General features: G+C 34.7%; 1 non-coding gene across 1 annotated transcript; it reads left to right on the top strand.

Annotated features, from left to right (window-relative positions):
- Nucleotides 1-284: 284 nt before the first annotated feature.
- Nucleotides 285-391, top strand: LOC131180419 (small nucleolar RNA R71). The gene has a single exon (XR_009149194.1). It is a non-coding gene; the product is annotated as a small nucleolar RNA R71 (small nucleolar RNA).
- The last annotated feature ends 12,575 nt before the right edge of the window (nucleotides 392-12,966 follow it).

Here is a 12,966-nt window from a genome sequence, read left to right as displayed (position 1 = left end):
AATCTTCCATCTTCTTAGCCAAAACATTTGTAAGTGCATCAAACTTTGCATTAATCATGTTGAACAGATCAAGGTCATACATTCCAGCAGCTTGCCTTTTTTGAGTTGGAGCTGGTCCTCTTGGACTACTCCAAAGATGAGTATTCTTTGCAATTTTCTCCAATAGCTCATAAGCTTCATCTTCATGCTTCATAATAAATTCTCCTCCTATTTGAGCATCAATAATCCCTCTAATTGCAGGAGTAACATTTGTGTAAAAATTCTGGTTTATCATCCATTTCGGAATGGCATGATGTGGGCATAATCTCTCTAATTCTTTCCATCTCATCCATGACTCATAGAGAGTTTCATCTTCTCTTGGTCTAAAAGCTGTCATTTGATTCCTCAATTCTTGAGTTTTTCCAGGTGGAAAATATTGTGCAAGAAATGCATCAGTGAGTTGCTCCCAATTTGTAATGGAGTTGTGAGGTGAAGAATCAAGCCAATCCAATGCTCTATCTTTCAAAGAGAATGGGAATAGCTTCAATCTTGCTGCATCATCAGATACTCCAGGTTGTTTTTGCATGTCACAGATCATAGCAAACTTCTTCAGATGTGTGTGTGGATTTTCAGAAGGATGACCTCTGAATTGAGAATTTTGAATCATTTGAAGAACCCCAAAATCCATCTTGTAACTATTTGCATCGATTCTTGGTCTTGCTATGCTTTCTCTCAAGTCATCAAAACGAGGAAAAGCATGATCCATTATACTTCCCCTAGGCACATTAGCATTAACAACCTCTTCACCTTGGGCTGCATTTTCATTGTTTCGATCATTTCCAGCATTAATACCAATTCTCATTCTTTCATCAGCCATGACCTCTTCTAATTCAATTTCTCTCAATGCTTCTTTTCTTCTTCTGGTTTCTTTCTTGTTGGCCTTACAAAATTTCTCAATTTCAGGATCAAACAATAAGGATGTGTCACTTGAGCTTCTAGCTCTTCTCATAAAAGATTAAGAGTACCTAAAAAAGAACAAACAAACACAAAATGAAAATATAACAAAATAAAACTAAAAACAACTAAAATAATCAAGAATTCAATCTTAAACAAACAACTCCCCGGCAACGGTGCCAAAAACTTGATGTGGCCCAACCGCAAGTGCACGGGTCGTACAAGTAATACAGTAAAGATATCATTCTCACGAGGAGTTGTGTTAATGATTGAATTTTTGGTATAAAAAGTTGACTAAATTGAACTAATTTCAAAATTAAAACAATAGATTGAATGGGTATTGGAGTATGAAATCTATATGTGCAAAATTAATAATCTATCTAACAATGTATTAATTAAACTAAAATTGCATCAAATTGAAATAAGCAAGTTCAAATATGGCAGGATTTAAAATGGCAAGCAATTAAATTCAATTGAAAATTAGCAATAATAAAAAGGCGATTCTGGAGTTCGGGATTTCATATTCGAGCTATTTTGGGATTTTAAATTGGTTATCCAATCTTGTGAAACTTATGGTTTTAAGGAGATTAATTCTTAAATCCTTAGAATACCCTTTCGAGTGAGACAAAGAGTGCCTTAATCAAACTAATCCTACTTTCGTGGAGTTAGAATTAATTAAGACCCATTAAGTTCTTTAATTAATCTGTGAATCCTCTTAATCCTTAGTCTATTTCTATATCTAAGTTATTTAAGTCCAATTCCTTGATTATCTATCACAAGGCCTTCTCCTTTCGGTGCCTCAACCATGGATTAAGAACATCACTTAATGGGATCCTACACTAAGCATGTCATTAAGCACACAAGAAATGAATAAAACTCATTAAGACCACAAAATATGGATTACCCAATCAAAATCCACAAAATATCTCAAATATTACAACCCTTACTCCAGAATCAAAGGTAAACTACTCACTACCCATAATCCTTACAAGAAAATCTGATTTTATATGAAAATAAGCTTCAATCTAAGCTAAGAAACAAGAAATTAAACATTAGAAATGTAGGAAAAATATAAAGAAAGAAAGAAATCTGCAAATCTTCGTTGAAAATGGTGTGGAAGGTGAAAGTGACTCTTCAAATTCTACCTCTCCTCTCCCTTTCCTTTTCTGCTCCTTGTCTCCTCCTCTCCTTTTCTTCTCTAAAATGGGAAATGGGACTATTTATAGCATTTCCTGACATGGAGCCCTAAAATGGTGTGTTTGAGGAGGGATTTTCTGAGGGAATCTTCTGCCAGCTCATTAATGAACTCTTTATGGGACTGCATAAGTCATGCAGTCCCTTATGCAGTTTTCGGCTAGTTTCTGGTTCTGCAGAAGTGCATAAGTTATGCACAATTCCGTGAAAGTGCATAAGGGAGGCGTGAATGTGCATAAGCTATGCAGTCTCCTTATGCACATTTCGGCAAGTATTGGAACAATGATTTTTCTCCTTATGCAGATCTGCATAGCTTATGCGGCAAGTTATGCACAATTTGGTCAATGCACATTTCAGCTTGAAAACTTGTTTTTGACATCTTTGGCTGTAGAAGTCACTCCTCAATGGCAAAATTTCTCTTCAGTCCTTCAAAAACACCATTTTTCCTACAAAACAAAGTAAAAATTACAAATTAACCCAAAATCGATAATTATGAAAGACTAACTAATTAACTAATGAAATTAGCTAAAAAATGACTAATAATCAAATAAAATGGCTATGAAATTAGACCTAAATGACTATGCAAAATGTATGCATCATCCCCGAGGCAAATGGTCACCAACCTATGAGGGACCCTATGTGGTTAAAAAGGCATTTTCTAGTGGGGCCTTGATCTTGACCCACATGGACGGTGAAGAATTTCCAAGACCTGTGAATGCTGACACCGTCAAGAGATACTATGTCCAAAAAAAAAAAAAACAAAAGAGTAGGGGTGAAAACCCGAAAGGGCGCTCCTAGCAAAATGTGCGAAAGAAGGCAAAAACCCTCGAAGGGCGCTTTCTGTAAAATGAGTGAAGGATGAAAACCCGAAAGGGCATCCTGAAAAAGCGAGCTAAAAAAAAAAAAAGGAAAAATCTAGGGGTGAAAACCCGAAAGGGCATCCCAAGAACCAAAAGGGAGAAATAAGGAACGGGGCATGAAACCGAGGATGGACATAAACCGTCGTGGCATGAGGCTTCAGAGTACTTGAAATAATGGCAGTTAAAAGACTTCAAAGCTAACTACAAGGAATATGTGAGATCTGTCCTTGTACCCTTCTCCTTTGACACTGTACCTTTCTTTCCTAAAACCATAATAAAGTCATATTTTCCTATCTCTTTGCTTTTATCTTTCCTTATTTAACATTGTCCTTCTTCAATCTTGTTACCTAATGCGCTATTAATCATTTAAAATTTTGCTAGAAGATTTGGATTTGAAATTGATAACCTCACGTACTTTACTATGAGATTTGCAGGGAATGGCCAAAAAAAAAAAAAAAAACTAGAGGTGAAAACCTGGAAGGGCGCTTCTAGTCAAATGGACGGAAAGTGAAAACCCGCAAGGGCGCTTTTTGAAAAGTAAGAAGAAAGTCAAGAACAGAAAAGGGGCATCCGAAGAAATGAGGTCGTAGGCCAAGTCTTGTAACTAGCCCTCCATTAATCATTGGCCCTCAGGATCCTGTTAAGTACAATTCATCGGGGAAGAACTTCTTGTGTCGAGATTAGACTTGCTTTGTAAGTTGATTTTATTTTCTTGCATTTAATTTTCCTGTTATCAACCTCTGGTTCCTTGATCTAAGTTGATTTTAATTTTCTAGCATTTTAATTTCCTGTTATCAACCTCTGGTTCCTTGATCTAAGTTGATTTTAATTTCCTGCATTTAAATTTCCTATCATCAACCTCTGGTTCCTTGATCTAAGTTGATTTTAATTTTCCTGCATTTAATTTTCCTGTTATCAAACTCTGGTTCCTTAATCTAAGTTGATTTTAATTTCCTGCATTTAATTTTCCTGTTATCAACCTCTGGTTCCTTGATCTAAGTTGATTTTAATTTCCTGCATTTAATTTTCCTGTCATCAACCTCTGGTTCCTTGATCTAAGTTGATTTTAATTTCTTGCATTTAAATTTCCTGTCATCAACCTCTAGTTCCTTGATCTAAGTTGATTTTAATTTCCTGTATTTAAATTTCCTGTCATCAACCTCTGGTTCCTTGATCTAAGTTGATTTTAATTTCTTGCATTTAAATTTCTTGTCATCAACCTCTGGTTCCTTGATCTAAGTTGATTTTAATTTCCTGCATTTAAATTTCCTGTGATCAACCTCTGGTTCCTTGATCTAAGTTGATTTTAATTTCCTGCATTTAAATTTCCTGTCATCAACCTCTGGTTCCTTGATCTAAGTTGATTTTAATTTCCTGCATTTAAATTTTTTGTTATCAACCTCTGGTTCCTTGATCTAAGTTGATCTTAATTTCCTGCATTTAAATTTCCTGTCATCAACCTCTGGTTCCTTGATCTAAGTTGATCTTAATTTCCTGCATTTTAATTTCCTGTTATCAACCTCTGGTTCCTTGATCTAAGTTGATTTTATTTTCCTGCATTTAAATTTTCTGTTATCAACCTCTGGTTCCTTGATCTAAGTTGATTTTAATTTTCATGCATTTAAATTTCCTGTTATCAACTTCTGGTTCCTTGATCTAAGTTGATTTTAATTTTCTAGCATTTTAATTTCCTGTGACCAACCTCAAGGTTTCGACCCAAGTGGGTTTTAGCCTCCGGACTTTAATTTCAAATTTCAAATTTTAAATCGTCCAAAATATGGGTCTGAATCTTTACATAATTCCTACACAGGAAAATTTTTCCCTTCAGTAGAAATTATGTAAAGGGGGCCAGCTATCGATACCATATTTTAGCCGATCCCCCGAAATTAATAAACTTTGAAGCCGATCCCCAACACAGTCCCCATTGCCAACCGACCACACTTTCGATCTCCCCTCAAAAGGAATTTAATTAATACCAAGTCCCTAGGTCATTTAAAGCCTCACCGATCCCTCAAACCAATTCTCGAGTCCCCTGATCATTTAATTATATTTCCGATCTTTCTTGTCAAACGAGATTGAACCAACACTAGACCTTCGTGCCACCAGTCTTATTGCCGATCTCTCTTTTAAAAGTTTGGGAATAATAAAGTTAAGGTTTCGATCCGGTTTAATGATGATTCCGATCTTAAGTGTTCAAGTCAAATTTCCAATTTTAATCAAGTGTTCCCAGCCGATCTCATGCTTATAGTCTTTTCCGACCTCTTACACTTAGATTAATAATCACTTTTAGTTGTTGTTCTAATATGTTCAGACAATCAGGCGCTCATGCAACTTAGATACTTTCCGATCTCATTCAGTCATTACATTAAAAGGGAGAATACATCATTTGGGCGATCTCTAGAGATTGGATTACATTAAAGGTCTGATTACATCATAAGGGCGATCTTTAGAGATCGGTGGAACATCCTATCTAAAAGGCCTATGTCAAAGCCTAGTCTCTTGGCTGAGTCAAAAGATGTGTTTGACCAGGAGACCGGCTGGGGGGACTATGACTCTCATGAAAATGAGAGAGGTCGTCATCAAAGTTACCACTCGAAACCGAGCCACTGTCGAAACACCCAATGTGGAGAGGAGCCAGATGAACGCCAAAGAGCAGTCACCGGTGTTGAGGGGAATATTAGCAGTCTTATTGCCCGAAACCAGTACGTTGATTATATCGGGCGAACGATTCGAGATCGGCACGATCCAGGTCCTCGATCCTGATCAGTTAATTAGTCCAGTTCTCTCACTGTCATCAGATAAGGTCATCATGATTTTTCGATCACCGGGATCGTAAATTTTCAGGCAAGGAACAAAGAGGACAACCAGAAAAAGATTAAAAGCGGTCATTTTGTCCGGGATTGTTGCCGGAGCAGCTATAACAAGGAAAATGAGGAGAATAGAGGAGAAAGTCAAATGAGGTAGGGCTTCCCGGTTGAAGGTATATATATAGGAAAATTTGAGCATTTATTGCAAGCAGAAAACGAAGCGGACGCCTCGAGAATTGAGGGAAATAAATGCTTTGACTGGACCGAACCCGATAAAAAGGAAGACTGGTGTGGTAAAGATCGGTAGAAGGGAGACCGGCATGAAAGATCGGAAAAGAGCATGTCAGGAGAGATTGGAAGAGAGGAACCCGGTATGAGAGATCGGAAAAGGATCACGTTGAAAAGACTGAAAAGGAGGGGAGGTCGGGAGACAAAGAGAATAAGACAGTTCCTATCGATTGTCGTCATAATTAGAGTCGAGGTAGTTAAAACATTGCAGGTGAAATCTCAACCGCACGCCCCAGGATTGCCCGCATTACAGACATGTGCCAGAGTACGTCAGGACAGCGCTGTACATCCTAATCTCCACCGTTGATTTTACTTATAAGGACGAGCTTGAAGCCCTCGGATCGAAGAAGAAAACGACAAGATCAGCGCCCTTTACTCCTAGCCCTCGGATCGCTCTTGACAAGAAATTTTGGGCCGTCAGATTAGAAGAAAGAAAAGGACAAATACTCCGGAAGGGATCCCTGTCATCCGTTCTGATTCTCTTTAATTCCCGAGCCCTTAGATCATGTCCTTCAAAATCTTAACCCTCCATCTCCTTCAAAACAGATCCTGACCCTCCATGGGGAGCACCCGGTTCCTATAAATACCTGCATGAAAAACTGTTCAAGGAGGACGAAAAGAGGGCAGTGACTATAGTGGAAGAACTCTGAAACTTAATTCAGTTTATTGCTCTGCTATTTTTTTAGCATTCATAAGAAAAACTTTTGAAACCAGTTTTCTAAAGTGTTTTCTTGCAAAAGGGATTCTTGAATACTGAAACTCTCTATTTTCAGTTCGTTCATTAACCTGTGATGCTCTCATTTTCAGCTCTTTGTTCTCTTTAGTTCCACTCCCATTGTCCAGGCTCAATCTCATTTAAACTCGGGTATTATTTTGACCCGATTGCATTTTAGCAAAGCATCCTTCGTTTCAAGGCAGACCTTAATCTTCCGGTTACCAACCTGCAGTTCTATTAAGCTTTGTGATTCCATGCTTAATTTAGTAGATTTGGCTCCCTACAGGTGAGTGCTCGTATTGCCATTTTATTAAGTGCTCATTTTCATTTTACGCATTTCCTTTGTTCTTTTATGTACGTAGTTTTTTCTTTTCTAAGTTTATATTGCGCTAAAGAATACCAAAAGGTTACTCTCGGGTTTACTTCTTTGTTGATCAGTCCATTCTTTTTGTTAATCTTTGTTATTTCTGAATGCAAGTCTTCTAGTCTCGAGTAATGTATAAGGGGTCGGGTAAAATGTAGGTAACCGTATCTTAAGGGTTTCTTTAAAAATAATAAAAGGTCTAAACAATGAGTCGGGAAAATAGTAAGGCCGAATCACTAGAATAATGCAAAAGACAATTGAGTAAGACAACACAAGGCAGAGTAAAACCGAACTTTAAGATAGATAAATGGGATAGATCGGGTATCAAAAGGTACTGGTAAGGCGACCACATAGGAAGGTCAGAAAATTCGGTTTGGTATCTCCTGACTAGTTACAAGATACCAATGAGTTAAAAGAAGCCTTATTCCGCGCCCCTGCATCTTTAAATGCCAAAACCCTTAGTTCTAGGATTTCATGACGGGTAGCTGTAATCAAGTCTCTAGAGATCGAAAAAGTCCTTATCCAATCCCTATTAAAATAAAGGAGATCGGAGGAGAGTTCTTATCTGGTTTCCACTTAAAATTTTAATAAACATTTAAAAGGGGATCGGAGGAGAGTTCTTATCTGGTTTCCATTTAAAATTTTAATAAACATTTAAAAGGGGATCGGAGGAGAGTTCTTATCCGGTTCTCACTTAAAATTTTAATAAATATTTAAAAGGAGATCGGAGGAGAGTCCTTATCCAGTTTCCACTTAAAATTTTTAATAAATATTTAAAAAGAGATCGGAGGAGAGTTCTTATCCGATTCTCAAACTTAAAAATTTTATCAAATATTTAAATAGAGATCGGAGGAGAGTTCTTATCCGATTCTCAAGCTTAAAAATTTTAGTAAATATCTAAAGGAGATCGGAGGAGAGTTCTTATCCGATTCCCAAATTGAATTTTAACAAATACGTAAGATGATTCCCCCTGAAATAAAATTAATACGCAACAGCAACTCACTAAGGTCGTCTCATTTACTTATGTATCTGGGCAATCCGGATTAGTGAAAAATCAAACATTCCTTTCGGTCAAAAGGATTAACATTTCCGTTCGAGCCCTCCTAACTATGAAGAACGTGAAGTTAAATCTGCTTATCCTCGTTGAGGGACGAGGTGGGGTGCCTAACACCTTCCCCACCCGTTCATGGACCCCGAACCTAGAATCTTTGTTTTTAAAGTGGTTTTATTTTAACTTACTTTCACAAATGGTTTTCTTTAATTTGCCTCAAAATTGAAGTGGCGACTCCTCACTTTTCCCACTTCGGTGAGTGTTCGTCCAGGCGACCCCAAAACCCCTTGCGACACAATTTATGATACTTTTTGCTAGAAATACTGTCACTCATATTCTTAACAACTGAAGAATAGAATTTCCAATAAAATATCAATGGACATTTTCTATTACACATAAATATATTATGTAAACGAAAAAGTGAAATTGCCTTTTTATTAATAAAATATGTACAAGATACATACTAAATGATATGCTTTAGGGCATAGTACTAACTTGTACATGTGTAATTTATTATAATATCACATAAGGCCTAAACAATCACAACTTAATAAAGATTTCTAACATATAAATTTATTTTGCAATTACTAAGTATTAAATTATATTTATTTTACATGCCAAGGTTAGTTTAATTTAGAAACAAGATTAATTTTAATTTATTAAGTATTTATTTAAATTAATTATATTCAAAAGTGAGTTAAATTAAAAAAAAGTTAATTTTAGTTTACCAAATAAAAATCCTATTATTACTACATTTTCATGCCAATAATTATTTTAGGAATTTAGGGCTACTTACTTTTTGATAATTACAGTCGCCATTGGAGCAAGCTACCCTTAAAAAAGGGTCTTCTTTTCTAGTATGGCAATGGTATTCCTAGCTTACTCTTGTTTAACTCTATGTAAGCTCCACGCAAATGCCCTATTTGATACTTATCTTAGGGCTACTTACCAATTTTGCTTTTAATTAAAAAAATAAAGAAACTAAAGAAAATAAAGAAAATAAGAAAATATAAATAACAATTCACATTGAATTCTAACTCTAAGTCTCCTAAAGTGGTTAAAATTCCTAATCAGTTACAACTACCTAATGGTCTAAGTCTTCTAATATGATCCAAACACTTCATAACATCTCTTGAATTAAAAGAACATAGAAAAATAGATCAAATATGAATTAGAACCTAAGAACACAAAAGAACTTGCATAAACATATAGTTTTCAGATTTTGGCAGATTGATAGTTGCAAGAAATCCAATTTTTGAAAAATAGTTAGACATGCCTAAAAATCATGAAAAAATTACATAAGATAGCGAAAACATCATACAAGATCATAAAATTTATAAACCAAATAAAACCCTAGCTGAATGGTCTACACAAATCGTAATTTTTTCCAGTAACATAATCGCACTACCTTTTTGTAAAATTCATAACTCATCAACCACAATAGATATGAATGTGAAACCAATTGGAAAAAGATTCACAAGATTTTAAACTTAATTTTAGACACTAGATTTGAAGGAGCGGAAGTATGAAAATTGTTCATTAGAACATTGAATTATAAAAATTTCTTCTATAGTTACATGCATTATACCACATATTTTATGTTCCTAATTAATTTCAATACTCAATTGCATATTAAAACCCTTTTAATATGTATTAGTGTCACACCTTACCCCTTTGTAAGGCATAACACGATCCCGTAGAATACCTAATGAACTACCGAACTTCACCTACCGATAACTCATTAAGTACCCTACAAGGGATTTTAAAACAATTTTCTTACTTTTGTTAAGTTGTGAGCATTTTCAAGTTGGTATCAAAACATTTAATTAAAGTTGAAAGCTAGTTGAAATTTTTGGTCCATTTTATTTTTCTGCAAATTTTATAAAATTTTCGGCAGAGTGCCGTCTATATTTTGAGAAAACAGTTCTTCAAATACCTGAAAAAAAGCACTCCCAATAATTTTTCTCAACAACTTCTTCAAATTCACAATCATCTCAATCAATTTCAACACATTTATCAACTTCCAAAATTCAAATCCACCATTTCTAATATCCAACAATCATCAAAATACTAGCAATCAATTTCATTCAAATTAAATAAAATAGTTCCATTCATATTTCATTAAAGACAAAACAATTTATATACATCATTACAAAATTTACATTAAGAGAAATTCAAACTAAAATTTATTACAAACTTTATACAAACTTTGTACAAGCTGTTCAAGACCAATTTTTCATGTCTATACAATTACGTACATTATGTACATCAAAATAAATTTTTACAGTCAGGGTATAAAATATACCTGATAACTTCAAGCAGGTAGGTCCTCAATCCTCAGCAGCTCAGTCTGCTGCTCTTCTAGTCTCTCAGATTCAGGATGAATAATACCATCGCTGAGTACTAGGACTCAGTGGTGCACAACATACTAAAATAATCTTTATGCAGAATTTAAATCACATTTATTCAAAAATTGAACTGAACATGAGAGTTAACACACAAAACATGAATTATGAGATTTTATTCCAAACAATTTCATTTCGAAGAATCAAAACATATTTCAAAAAACTCACAGTTATATCATGCCATTACAAACAAATATAATCTCAATAGCCAGAGGCTAAGGAGAAGTCACATCACAAGGCTAGCTAGCTCAAATATATGGATATCCATTCAATTTCTTCTTCTACTGGCACACACCTCAACACTTCAGCCAGAGAAGGAATCAAAATTTGAAACTGATTACCCCCGCTAGTCATGCTAGTGAGGTGTTCAAATATATGGTCATGATACTGTGGTTTCAAAACTTATCTTAACTATTTGCTAAACATTGCCATTTTAAATATACACAAATAACTTTCAATAATTTAAATCAAAAGCATCATAAAAATGTCACAATTCAATATTTCACATTATTCAAAATAATATGCAGAAGATAATTTACAAAAATTATACGTTGTGCACATACCTTAAGCGCGTCACCTCTTGGCCGTAACTCGATTTCTTGAGTTCTTTCCTGATATTCTTTTCCACTGAAACACACAGTTTTATAGTGTTTCAGTATCATAACTCATCATTAGTCAAAAAATAAATTTACATTCACTTATACCTAGCTCTAATGTGTTAAACTTGACGCTTTTTAAATTTTGTATTTCGGGGTTACTATTCACTATACTATTCAACTCAATTTGTTGACTTTCTAAGGCTTAATAGGTATGGGAATTCCAACTTCACCCACATACCACATTTTGGTCACTAAATTTGTTGATTTTGGTTGTTTACTAAAATTCTAAGTCTTTTAGGCAAATTTGTAAATTTTCAGTTTTGGTGTCTTAAGTTGCACTGTTCCATTGGTCATTTTTCTGTTAGAATTTGGCAAAACTTCCTTCATAGAAAATGTTCTCTATTGTCTTAACTTTATTCTCCTTTTTGGATCACTCCAATTGGAGTTTTGTAGCTCAAGTTATAGCCATTTGAATCATGGCTGCCAGATTGGACTTAACCCAGATTTCTGGGCAATTTTTGGTTCTGGCAGTTTTAGGTCACCAATTTTAGGTGGTCAAATGACTTGATTAATGGCATAATTTGGGTTTGTGTTGTTCATGAAAGTTTTAGGTCTATATCTCATCTGTCCACTGGTAAAATTTCAGGTCATTTAGACCTGACTAGCTCAAGTTATGGCCAAATGAACAAACACTATTCATTTGGTCAGTTTGTATAGGTCAGACTGAGAATTTCTGGATTTGGTCAATTTGTTCACTAGGTTTTGGTCATTTTTTGGGCATGATTCCTAAATGAAAATTGTGTCATTTTGTGTCTATTTTCATTTCCAATTAGTATCATACCAATTGGACTTGTAAATTTTTAGTTTTGGTCCCTCAAAAGGACCTTGGTCATGCTGCTGGCTCAATCCGAATTTGCTTTTGATTCAAACACTCTTAACACACCTCATTAGGTCACAATTGACCATTTCTCTCCTTAAAATAGGTCAAGGACATCATTTACAAACTTCTCACATTTTTGTCTCTAAACCCGAATGACCAAAACCCTAATTCACACTAATTGCTGCATTTAACCAATTCAATGCTTTTAACTATAATCATTCAACTAATTAAGGTTCATATACTCATTCAAATCCATCAAACCATGCAAATATACCCCCATACACATGCTGGCCGAAATTCACTCATGGTCCCTCAATAAATTTTTCTTTTATTTAATATTTATTTACAAGTTTAATAAGTTAAAAATGTAAGAATCAAACTAAAATTGTCAAATTTGCTTACTAACCTTTCTTAGAACTTTAAATCCTCCAAATCTCTATCTTTTATTCTTCTTTCCTCTTTCAATCTTCTTCTTAGGTTGAGATAACAAGCTCTAATGAGGTTTTTGTGGAAGCTATTAAGGTTTAGTGAAGAAATTTAAGCTTGAGTGCAAGCTTTAATGGAAGTTTAACAATGGAGAGGGAGAGAGAGTGAGGGCGAAACATATGAGGAAGATGAAGACTTTTTTGTTTTTTTTTCTTTTCTTTTCTTTTGTGAATTTTTAACTTATGGAAGACCAAAATATCTAAATAATTAAATTTATTAATTATAGGATTTATGGCATCATGCTTGATGTCATGCATGATGTCATCTTCCTTCACTTTTTCATTTTCTTCCCTTTTTTTTATTTTTCTATTAGTTCTTTAATTTAATTCTCGACTCTGAAATTTTCTTTTCTCCGATTTTATTTGACAGTTAGGTCAGGAGTCA

The sequence above is a fragment of the Hevea brasiliensis genome, chromosome 5 (assembly GCF_030052815.1).
Source record: "Hevea brasiliensis isolate MT/VB/25A 57/8 chromosome 5, ASM3005281v1, whole genome shotgun sequence".
NCBI classification, from domain to species: domain Eukaryota; kingdom Viridiplantae; phylum Streptophyta; class Magnoliopsida; order Malpighiales; family Euphorbiaceae; genus Hevea; species Hevea brasiliensis.
The sequence above is the reverse complement of the archived record's forward strand: the minus strand, read 5'-3'. Positions and strand labels throughout refer to the sequence as shown.